The following is a 12,788-nucleotide window of genomic DNA, read 5'->3' as shown; positions in this document are numbered from 1 at the left end:
AGTTACCAACCTATCAACAGATGTTTAAAGAAAGAAGTCAAATTTAAATGGGATGAAACCAATAAAACAACATTCAAAAACATGAAAGAAGAAATTGTAAAATCTCTAGTATTGGTAAGTTCTGATTATTCGAAAGATCTCCAATAATTTCATTTGCTTCTAACGATACTATTGCAGGCATTCTTCTTCAAAATAATCCACCTACAAAAATGAGCTCAAAAACCCTAAACATCTAGGGTTTGTGAGTTCAAATTTCTTCACGAAGTCGAATCTACTTGATCCTTAGGGTGAAATATCCCTACAAAATAATTTATGAAGAAACCCTCATCTTCTCTTTCAGTTTTGTCCTTGACATTTTGGTCTTTGTAACGACCCATCTATAAATACAAAGAACGCAAGCATAATAGCAGGTATACGATACATGCATATGATAGCTACATATGCATGTGTCGCATACACCGCACTAGTATTTTATACTAAATTGATTATAAGTGCTAAAAACCATGACACTTCTTGGAATAAAAGTTCTACTCAGTCATCAATATTACGTAATGCATGGTTAGATCTTAAAAGAGGACTATATATATTATATGTGCTAGATTATTAATAATATTATATTAATAAATTAATAAAATAAATGTTAAATATTAATATAAGTAATTAATTGCCCACGGGGCTTTGGATTGACGGTGATTGAGTGTGCTGTTAATGCACTCCTTGCGATAGGTCACCGGTTCAAATCCCCCGTGGGTACTTAGGTTAGTCTTAATTGAGAAAAAAAAAAAATATAAGTAATTAATTAAAAAAAAAGGGAATCCAAGTATAAAGTTTATAATGTTATATTAAAACAAATATAAATAAAACAATGTGATATGTTAAAAATAACGTTATAATGTTTTAAATAATACATGGTATATACAATATATTGGTTATATTAGAAATAGAATTAATAAACACCATATGGTTTAAAAAACATAAAAGGGTATTAAATCACAACCTGAAACAAGACCAGGAGGGGATACGTAGGCGCAGGCGTGTCATCAGCAGGTTGAACGGTGGCTGCAGGTGGGAGGGCGGCCAACGCCAAACTAGAGGATAAAAACCGCAGGACATGGATTGAGCAGGGGACAGACAAAAACCAGAAGGAAGAATGCGAAAGGGAAGGGAATCAGCCATTGGAAGAGCTTGAGAGTTTTGAGGTTTTGGGCACGGGGGAACGGTCAGCTTCTGTTAAGAAGCTTAATGGATTGAGCAGCCAGGCTCTGCTCAGTCTGGCTGGGTGGATTTGGTCTCTCGATAACTATAGCAGCATAGCCGGAGCAATCTTCAACTGCAGGAGTTCAAGTAGGTACCTCAACAGTCCCGTTAATTGATTTTGTCAGGTTTCTGTTGAAAATGTTATAGGTTCATGCTTTAAATTCCTTACTATTTTCTGTACATCTGTTCACGGCTCTTACATATGGTATCAGAGGGTTGTTCAAACCCTTTCGACCTCATAGGCCCTACGCTCGTGTAATTTTTGTGGTTGAATTCTGCTGCGTGAAAACTTTTAAGAAATTTACGGTTACATTTTTGCGGTTTGAATCTAAGACCTCATGTTTACAAGCGCTGCATGTTACCACTATACCACAGGACTGTCGTTGAATTCTATGTATTCACGGTTTGGCTTGTTGGTATGCACCTAAAATAGGTTACATCTCGGAGTAGGACCTGCGGATTGAACACACAACCTATTACAGACCAACACAAGATTAGACATTTCATCAAACACTTTATTGCAGGCACGCGTGAGCTTGCAATTCACGATGTTCACACACGTCCAGGTAGCAAATAGGCTCTGGTTATTCAAGCTTATCTCCGCTAAAACCATCGCCATCAATGGCAATTGGTACCTGTACTTCCTATAACCGCGGGCTTTCGCGGGCTGGCTATATCACCCTGAGCCTATTGGTTGGCGCATATTTGTGGGTTGTTGGGTTAAGGCAGTTCCAGGTTCAAAATATTTTAGGAGCCGAATCTTCCATTTAATTCTAGACCATATCACACATGCGAGGGCCTTGCACTTGTGCATCGTTGATGTGAGGTCACAAGTTCCATCCTTCCTAGCTCCGATCACTCTGTCTTTATTTTCATCATTCCGTCTGGAGGAATTCAGAATGTCGTCTGCGGCCAAGGTCTGGGTCCTGCTGGGCCTTGGCCTGGCAGGCCTACTAATTCTCACGAAGTGACGGAAGAGGAAGGAAATAAGCAAGGTAGATTTCGGCGCCTTCATTGAGCGCTTTCAGCTTCTTCCACCTGCACAGCCAGTGCCTCCTATTGCTCGTCATGTTCTCACCGACCTCACATTCGCAGTCGAAGATATGTTTGACGTGGAAGGACATGTCACCAACTTCGGCAATCCTGATTGGTTGAATACGCACGAACAGGCTTCCCGAACGATCGCGGCCGTCTCTCTTGTCGTGTCACAGGGTGCTACGCTTGTGGGCAAGACTGTCGTGGACGAGCTCTCATACAGCATTACTGGGGAAAGCAAACACTATGGGACTCCAACTAATCCAAGTATAGCTACACGGATGCCAGGGGGATCTTCAAGTGGAGCTGTTGTGGCTGTGGCTGTTGCATCTGAACTTGTGAACTTTGCTCTTGGTATTGATGCAGATGAAGGCGTGAGAATTCCAGCTGCACTTTGTGGCATTTTGGGGTTCCGTCCTTCACATGGGGGTGTTTCTACTATTGGTGTAGTGCCAATGGCCCAAATTTTTGACACTGTAGGCTGGTTTGCTAGGGATCCAAATGTTCTTCGTCGAGTTGGCCATATACTATTGCAGTTGCCATTTTCAAACTTCAGACGATCAAGGCGTGTCATAGTTGTTGATGACTACTTTCAGCTTTCGACAATTCCAGAAGAGAATACTCTTGGTGTCATCACTAGATCTGTTGAAAATCTACCAGGTTCAGGTCAAGTTTTAAATCATATAAATCTGGGCCAGTATGTTGCTTCCAAAGTCCCAAGTCTCGAGGTTTTCAAAAATGAAGAAAGTAGAAATGGAGAAGGAATTTCTACTTTGAAGAATCTTTGTAATGCATTCCTCTTACTGCAAAGATATGAGTTCAAGATGAATCATGAGGAATGGGTTAAGGAAGTCAGGCCTGCTTTGGGGACCTGGCATATCAGGCCGAGTACATGCAGCTCTAGAAACTCCTGATGAAAAAGTTGAATATTGTCTGAAGGCAAGAAATGAGATGTGTGCAGCTCTTAGCAACCTTCTGAAGCACCATCAAAGTTTCGCTTTACCAGCACACGGCCCGCAACAGTCAAATCTCGATCAAACCAGGTGTACTGTAATCCACCCCCATACAGTTGAACACCTATTTCCCTGTTCCATGCTTATTCAATGATCGAAATGTGGCACTGCAGACTGATTTATTGGAGATCAGATATATTAGTAGCCATCCGCATTTTTAGTTTGGTCTGAAAATTGTCTTTACTGTTAAAATATCTTGTTATGTACTAGCCATTTGCCATATTCATCATAAATAAATTGATCTTCTGTTTTACATTTAGAATATTCCAAAACTTAACGTGATTTGGTTACATTATAGTTGTTCCATGTCTCTCTTCTGCTGTATTGGTTGAGGTCTAACCACTCTTATAAAATTTTAGGATCATTCTGTGAAGCATATACAATGTGCAAGTCCTAGAATTGTCTGAAGTAAAGCTTGATTGCAAATTTTCATTATGTGAAACCCTCTCAACACTGCATCCTCCTCTGCATATTGACAAGAATGTTTAGGATCTATATACTTGGTAATAGTGCCTTTGGTCCTCGGTCACTCGAATTTCAAAGTAGGATACTGTAGAAACATTAAAAGAACCATTTTTCTACCTTGCCTGATCAATTGCAATATATAGGCCACTGACCTACATTTTATGTACAATTTGACTATTGATCTGAATTTACCCTTCAGTTTGACCCCCAACCTACATTTATGGTATGGTAGACTGCTGAACTGTATCTCTTCTAGATTTTAATCATGACATGTCTATGGTAAATTTCCCGGCTAAAGGTCAAACTGATATGGAACCCGAACAATCCTTCATTTATATATATTATAGGTTTAATCCATCTCTAAGTAATATATTCAAAAATACATATATGTATGTCCTTCTTTAAAGGTAATAGCTAGATTGAGGTGTGATGGGTATGTTGCCGATGTTCATTGTAACGAGGCATTTAGCATTTTCATTTTGTGAATGTTATTTAGTAATAAATTTTAGATGATCTAACTTAGGAGTTAATGACCATACACTTCAGCATTATTTCATATTAGGATAGAATACCCTGAATTAGGACAAGGAGGTCGCGAGACCACCTCCTTGGCTTCTGCACCACTAAGATCTGCCTAGCAGATAAAAATAGAAAAAACTATACCCATTTATGAATGTGAAGTTGCAAAAGAAAATTACATGTTAAATTCGATTGTCTACCTCAAAATTTTTATAGAATTTTATTATGTATACAGGAAACATTACAATGGTAAAGACATATGAGTGACGACGACGGGATCGGGAAGCATCACCGTCATTAATGCCACCACCGTCGCCATCATCATCCCTATCGCCACCCCCATCACCATCGTCACCACCAAGATCATTATCAACATCAATCGCCCCAGCACCAGAGTTGACTGTGCTAATGAACTCATTGGAAGCCTTATTGGAGACATTAAAAGAATCAACTAAGGCTAAGACCAAAGAGGAACTTCAACCTTTAGCTACCAGTTCAGCGGAACCAAAGAATTTTAAGCCCAAAAGATCAAAAGAAGACATTTATAGGGAGCTTCAGAAAATTAGACTCCCAAAATTCTCAGGAGGTCGAGCAGGTAAACACGCTGAAGCATGGTTAGAAGGAATGAACAGATGCTTTAGATTAAAAGAATATTCTTCTTCGGCAAAAACAAAAATTTATATATTTCAATTAAAGGAAAGTGCCTTGATTTGGTGGGGAAATCTGGAAAAGCAGCTGCACCTTACATTAGATAATGTCCCTTGGGAACTATTTGAGGAAAGGTTCCGCACAAAGTATTTACCTCCATACTTTCAACAACAGCAAGCTAGAGCCTTTCATGCATTAATTCAAGGAAATAAAACAGTGGAAGAGTACGAGATAAGGTTTACGGAGCTTGTAAAATACATTCACTACTTAAATTCTAATGAACGTCAAGCTGAACGCTTCATATTTGGGTTAAATCCTCGCATGAGAGCCTTGGTAAGCATGTGGAAACCATCATCAGTAACTGAGGCGGTTGAATGTGGTCGCTATGCAGAAGAGCACCTTGGAATAAAAAAAAATATAGGCCCAGCAGAACCTTTACAATCAGGATTTCCAAGAAAGACTCCCCGAAACTTCTTCAGAGGAGGTAGCCTAAGGCCACCTTACGGTAACAGGTTTACCCCAATAAATATAGGAACAAGAGCTCCCATGGCAGTAAACACTATAGCCACGAAATCATCAAACACCAGTCCATGGACATCTCGAGGGACTGCCAATAGAGGAAGAAATTCGAGAGGAATCAACATGAGAGGACGAAGCTCGTTCTCTAGAAATTCATGTCCTGATTCAAGAGGATCAACGCAGCTTAATTGTTGGGGATGTGGGGGACCGCATTTTCAACATGATTGTCCAGAAGCTTTGTCAAATATATTGCATAGGACTGGAAAGGAACCAATATCAAACAATCGAGGTAATCATAGAATTCATGCAGTAGTCAGCAACGACCAAGTAGCGCATCAATCCACTGTAGTGGACTCTTCAGGTATTATCAATGGTATAAAACTCAAAATCTTATTTGATAATGGTGCCACAGATAGTTTCATTTTGTCTTAAACAAATGTGGGTTGGCAGCTCGCAGACAAAATGATTTCAATCAGCTGGAAATGGCCTCAGGAGAACTCCAATCAGTGGGCTTAAGTGTGGATCAATGCAAAATTGACCTAGGAGTCTGTACGACTAAACTGAAAGTTTATGTCATAGCCTTGGGAACTTATGATCTTATCATAGGTATGGATTGGCTAGAAGCTCATCAAGCTTGGGTAGACTATTATGGGAAAAGAATTCTAGGTATAAATGATGAAGAAGAAGTAATCCAAATTCAAGGAATCAAGAGAAAGGTATCTTTACGCTACATATCAGCAATGAAAATGAAGCGTTGTTTAAGGAAAGGTTGTCAGGCTTATGTAATTCAAGAAGTAAGCGAAGAAAAAGGACCATACTTAGGTCAATATCCGGTGTTAGCCGAATTCTCGGATGTATTTCCAAAAGAACTACCAGGATTACCCCCGGTAAGAGAGATGGATCTCACTATTGAATTAAAACTAGGTACCCAACCGATTTCTAAAACTCTTTATAGAATGACAGCTCCAGAACTTCAAGAATTGCAAATTCAATTGAAGGAACTACTGGATATAGGGCATATTCGGCCCAATACATCACCTTGGGGCGCTCCTGTAATTTTTGTGAGGAAGAAAGATGGATCTTTAAGATTATGCATAGATTATCAAGACTTGAATCGATCTATAGTAAAGAATCAATACCCTATGCCTCGAATCGATGATCTTTTCGATCAAATGAAAGGAGCTGCTGTCTTTTCAAAAATCGATCTTCGATCAAGCTATCATCAGCTAAGGATTTCTGAAAACGATATTTCTAGCACTGCATTCTGGACACGTTTTGGACATTATGAATTTACTGTGGTACCATTTGGATTAACAATGCACCAGTAATATTCATGAATCTTATGAACAATGTTTTCCGCGAATATCTTGATCAATTTGTACAAGTATTTTTAGATGATATTCTCATCTATTCCAAGAATAAGAAAGAGCATAAAGATCATTTACAGATAGTATTGCCCTGCCTTAGAGAACGTCAGTTGTATGGAAAACTATCCACATGTTCATTCTTTCAAGAAAGGATTCATTATTTAGGTCATATCATATCAGATGAAGGGATTTCAGTAGATCCTGAGAAAGTAAAAGCGATTATGGAATGGCCAATACCGAAAAATGCACATGAAATACGAAGCTTTATGGGTTTAGCCAGTTATTACCGAAAATTTGTGGAGGGATTCTCCAAAATCGCAAACCTGATTACAACCCTTCAGCGTAAAGGTGTTAAGTATGAATGGACTGAGGAATGTAATAAAGCATTCTCTGAACTCAAAAGACTACTCACCAGTGCACCACTCCTAAGAGTCCCAGATATGGACAAAGATTTTATGATATGTATTGATGCATCAAACAAGGGCTGGGTGCAGTGTTGATGCAGGATAGAGGGGTGATAGCATATGCTTCCAGAAAGTTAAAAACTCATGAAGAACTCTATGCTACTCACGATTTAGAATTAGTTGTTGTAGTGCTAGCTTTAAAGATTTGGAGACACTATCTAGTGGAACGAAGTTTTACACTTAAAAGCGACCATCAAAGTCTACAATATTTGTTCATCCAAAGAGACTTAAATGCCAGACAAAGGCGATGGAATGAATCCCTAAGTGAGTATGACTTCGGAATATCATACATTAAGGGAAAAGAAAATGTAGTAGCAGATGCTTTAAGCAGAAGACCTCGGATATTTTCTCTCATACCCATTAAAGTAGACTTAAGAAAACGAGTACTGGAACATCTTATAAAAGATAGCTGGTATTTAAAGGTGAGATCGAGTCTTGAGGGTAAAAATCCAAAAGAATCTAAATTTGAGGGATATGAATTAGAAAACGATGGAATCTTACGATTCCATGGAAGGATGTATATTCCTGATAATAAGGATCTTTGAGACACTATCCTTGGGGAAGCCCACAGAGCAGTATATTGTGCACATCCTGGAGTAGGGAAAATGTATGCGGATACCAAGAAACTCTTCTTCTGGTCAGGCATGAAACGTGAAATCACTCAATGTGTTGCAAAATGTTTGGAATGTCAGCAAGTAAAAGCAGATCATTGTCACCCAGCGAGTCTCTTACAACCTCACGACATTCCTATGTCTAAATGGGAGATCATTTCTATGGATTTTATCACTGGGCTACCTCTTACTTCTCAAAGACACAATGCAATTTTGGTAGTAGTGGATAAATTAACAAAAAGCGCCCATTTCATTCCCGTAAGAGATACTTACGATGTTGCTGACGTAGCTTGAGTATTCGTAAATGAAGTTATCAGATTTCATGGAGTACCTAAGAATATTATATTCGATAGAGATTCGCGATTCACTTCTAGATTCTGGACTTGCATGTAGACAGCCTTAGGAACTCAACTAAATTTAAGCACTGCTTACCATCCTGAGACTGATGGGCAAACAGAAAGAGTAAATCAAGTACTTGAAGACATGTTGCGAATGTATGTTATGGATCAGCAATCACACTGGGAAAAGTATTTACCCTTAGTCGAATTCGCATACAATAACAGTTACCACAGTTCAATTGGAATGCCTCCATTTGAAACATTATACGGCAGACCTTGCAGAACATCGTTAAGTTGGGACAGGTTAGAAGATCAAGTGATAATAGGACCAGAATTAATCCATGAAATGGAAGAACAGGCAAGACAAATTAGACAACAACTAAAGGAAGCACAAGATAGACAGAAGAGTTATGCTGATGCTCATAGAACTGATAGGAGGTATGAAGTAGGGGATCAGGTTTTCATCCGCATCAAACCGAATAAAAGTACTATTCGATTCAGAAAAGGGACAAAGTTGTCACCCCAATTTATTGGACCATTTAAAGTCATGGATAGAGTTGGACCTGTTGCCTATCGTCTTTGCCCTGCCACCTCACCTGCATAGAATTCATAATGTATTTCATGTTTTTGTATTAAGACATTATATAGCTGATCAATCTCATAACCTTCGATGGAAGGAATTGTAGGTATCGGACGAGGGATTCGTATCAGTCGAACCATTACGTATACTGGAACGTAGGGTTTGACAGCTCAGGAATCGCCTGGTGGACTAAGTTAAGGTCCAATGGGACAAATATAGTCCTGGATTAGCTACTTGGGAAGATACAGAGGACATATGTCAAAGATACCCTAATCTATGTCAATTTTGAAGAACTTTAAACTATGTTTAGTATATATTTACTTCACTGCAATCAGAGACTCAGAACCATTTTGAATGATTATATATAAACGTGAAATTTTGTGACATAATATATGTTTAACTTCTGCTGGTACATGGATACCAAAACGATATATGTTGTTGATCTTACTAAATTATAGTTGTCAAAGTAAAGTTTAAGACAGTTAAATGATTTTACTTCTGATAGGAATTAAGATATTATAAATCTGTTTTATTTATACATGTCAATATGATCAATGTAATATAAATCAGGGAATAATTACATTTTAAATGAAAGTCAAACGACATGCATAGAATATGGCAAAATATGTTATACTGTAGTGACATATGTGAATAATACATGAGTTATTTTGAATATGCTAATGCACATTTTACGAATGCATGGATAAGTGTATGATTGCAGATAATAAACAGTTACCAGGATGACCACGTGATGACAGAACCTCAGAACAATTAAAGCTCAAAGTGATTCTATGATAGGATATTAGCCCTAATTCTACTAGGAGGGGTGGAGGTGTTGCCCACCGTTTATCCTCTGAACCCTGGAGTCATGGGAGGACTGTGCGAATCACGCTCCCCTAGACGTGCGATGATGACTACCAGATGCCTACTGGGAATCAGGTCGGTATAACCAACGCTGTCATCTTAGAGTTTATGAATGGTTAGGTCAGTAAAACTGACGCCATAGCATACTCTAGTAGAGGACGAATAGGATGGGAGCGGAAAAGATTAGGAAGGATAGGATGATTTCAGAATAGCTTGGGCACCTAGATAGGGCAAGGCATGACCATTAAAATCATAAACCTAAAACTCTAATTTTATAGTCTCTTTGTATTAAAATAAAAATTTTAAAACCTCGGTTTATAAACCTAAGAAGGGTGTACTAATTACTATCATAAGAATCAAATAAGATAAAAAACTCTAACTTCAGGACGAAGTTTTCTAAAGGGGGAGTGTATGTAACGACCCATCTATAAATACAAAGAACGCAAGCATAATAGCAGGTATACGGTACATGCATATGATAGCTACATATGCATGTGTCGCATACACCGCACTAGTATTTTATACTAAATTGATTATAAGTGCTAAAAACCATGACACTTCTTGGAATAGAAATTCTACTCAGTCATCAATATTACATAATGCATGGTTAGATCTTAAAAGAGGACAATATATATTATATGTTCCAGATTATTAATAAAATTATATTAATAAACTAATAAAATAAATGTTAAATATTAATATAAGTAATTAATTAAAAAAAGGGAATCCAAGTATAAAGTTTATAATGTTATATTAAAACAAATATAAATAAAACAATGTGATATGTTAAAAATAACGTTATAATGTTTTAAATAATACATGGTATATACAATATATTGGTTATATTATAAATAGAATTAATAAACACCATATGGTTTAAAAAACATAAAAGGGTATTAAATCACGACCTGAAACAAGACTAGGAGGGGATACATAGGCGCAGGCGTGTCATCAGCAGGGTGAGTGGTGGCTACAGGTGGGAGGGCGGCCACCGCCAAACCAAAGGATAAAAACCGCAGGACATGGATTGAGCAGGGGACAGACAAAAACCAGAAGGAAGAATGCGGAAGGGAAGGGAATCAGCCATTGGAAGAGCTTGAGAGTTCTGAGGTTCTGGGCACGGGGGAACGGTCAGCTTCTGTTAAGAAGCTTACTGGATTGAGAAGCCAAGCTCTGCTCAGTCTGGCTAGGTGGATTTGGTCTCTCGGTAACTGTAGCAGCATAGCTGGAGGCATCTTCAACTGCAGGAGTTCAGGTAGGTACCTCAACAGTCCCGTTAATTGATTTTGTCAGGTTTCTGTTGAAAATGTTATAGGTTCATGCTTTAAATTCCTTACTGTCCTCTGTACATCTATTCACAGCTCTTACAGTGTTTGTCACCTGCAAAAATGAGAAATTGAGAGCCAAGAACCCAATATATACAAAAAATCCCAAAACCCCAATAGCTATACAAAATCAAAGGTTAGTATTTAAAACTACAAGGGTTAAGTGAAAAATAATTTTAAAAGTATTTACAAATATTTACAAAATGAACTTTTCTCTCATTAGCATATTAAAACTTTATGGCACAAGTAAATAGATGAGAGATTTAATTGAATTTAAATTTTGGCCAAACCTTCTTGCATAAAAAATTTCGTTAGATTAAGACTTGGAGCCAATTGAAATATTATCTCTTCACAATTTGTGAACTTGGGCTTCCAAGGGCTGAAGCAACCTATATCTCAATTCACTTCAAAGATAGATTATTATATCAAAGGCGTTTGATTCACAAAATCGATCTATAAATTTGGAGATACCTTCCAGACTTCACTAGATCTAGAGTGTTTACTCTCGCGCAACACCTAAAGCAATATATTTGTGCTAATAGATGTTCTTACTACCGGTAATTGAAGTAATAATAATGCAATGTAATAGCTCAAAGCATATAAAAATAATTCATTCAACACATTCCACAAATCAACAAATGAGAAACACCATGAATTGAACCCCAAAGTCTAATTCTTTATTATTCAAAAATAGTTTCAGCAAAGATTAGCCCAGTACAAAGATTTTCAACAATAGACCATCCATGCAATTAGGAGCTCAAAGACTTCCTTATATAGAAATTTTGAGAGGGATAAACCCCTCCGTGGAAATAATGGCTAGTTGGGTTGATCCTCATCAAAATAATCTCATCCATCGATCTTCTTTTGAAATAACTTGATCTCCTTTGTCGATGGAATTTTATTTCTTTTATTTTGAGGAAAAATTCGAATTTCTCTTAAAAACCCTTTTTTCCTAGTCCAAAAAATAATATTTTGGACTTTTATCTTAAAAAAATTCACTTTGACTTAACCACCAAGGTCCAAGGGGTCAATTTCTCTTAAAAATTTGATTTTTTCCTTAATGGGGGACCTTGAAAATTTAATTCTTTTTGACCCACGAATTTTTTATGATTTTCCACTTGGAGAGAATTTAATTTCTCTCAAATTATTTTTTGACTCAAAATTAATTAATTTTCTAGCTAATTATTTTCTTTTTATTTTTTCCAGAAAAAATAATTAAAAGACTCGAGGGGATTAATTATTTTTTTCACCTTCAAATACTTTAGCCATGGTGTCTAATTATGAGTAACCATGCACTAAAATATTTTTTACAAGATATTACAATTTAATTCAACCCTTGGAAGGGGAAATACACATTTGACATAGACCCTCAAGACATTACCCAATTACCCACATAATTCAGGGAGGTTAAAAAACTCCCAAGGGTGAAACCCTTTGACGAAAGTCATAGGCTTACCTATGTGTTGTTACATGGCTTAATAGTCATACTAGAATCATTTACCATATAAAAGTAAAAATTGGGTTTACAATTATGAAAATGAAGCCGAATGATGACAATGATCTTTTAAAAAAAGTTGTCCATTGCTTTGTATCCTGCTTCTTGGACTGTTGAAACATGTGTGGTCAACACCTCCCTAGTTAAGAGGGAGTGTTGAAGAATGTAACTAGTGTCGATCTTCATATTTGTACTTGATTCATGATGTATTTTATTTGTCAAAAGAAAGAAAATGAATATTATAAAAGAAAATTATTTATTAGCATGGGTTTCATGCTCTTATTATTT

General features: G+C 37.3%; 1 pseudogene; it reads left to right on the top strand.

Moving 5' to 3' along the window:
- The first annotated feature begins 2,156 nt into the window (after nucleotides 1-2,156).
- Nucleotides 2,157-12,788, top strand: part of LOC149214844 (translocon at the outer membrane of chloroplasts 64 pseudogene) — a 176,311-nt pseudogene continuing 165,679 nt past the window's right edge.

Source organism: Pinus tabuliformis, chromosome 1_1, assembly GCF_031772625.1.
Source record: "Pinus tabuliformis cultivar Carrire ecotype Pingquan chromosome 1_1, CPIR1, whole genome shotgun sequence".
Classification (NCBI taxonomy): Eukaryota; Viridiplantae; Streptophyta; class Pinopsida; order Pinales; family Pinaceae; genus Pinus; species Pinus tabuliformis.
The sequence above is the reverse complement of the archived record's forward strand: the minus strand, read 5'-3'. Positions and strand labels throughout refer to the sequence as shown.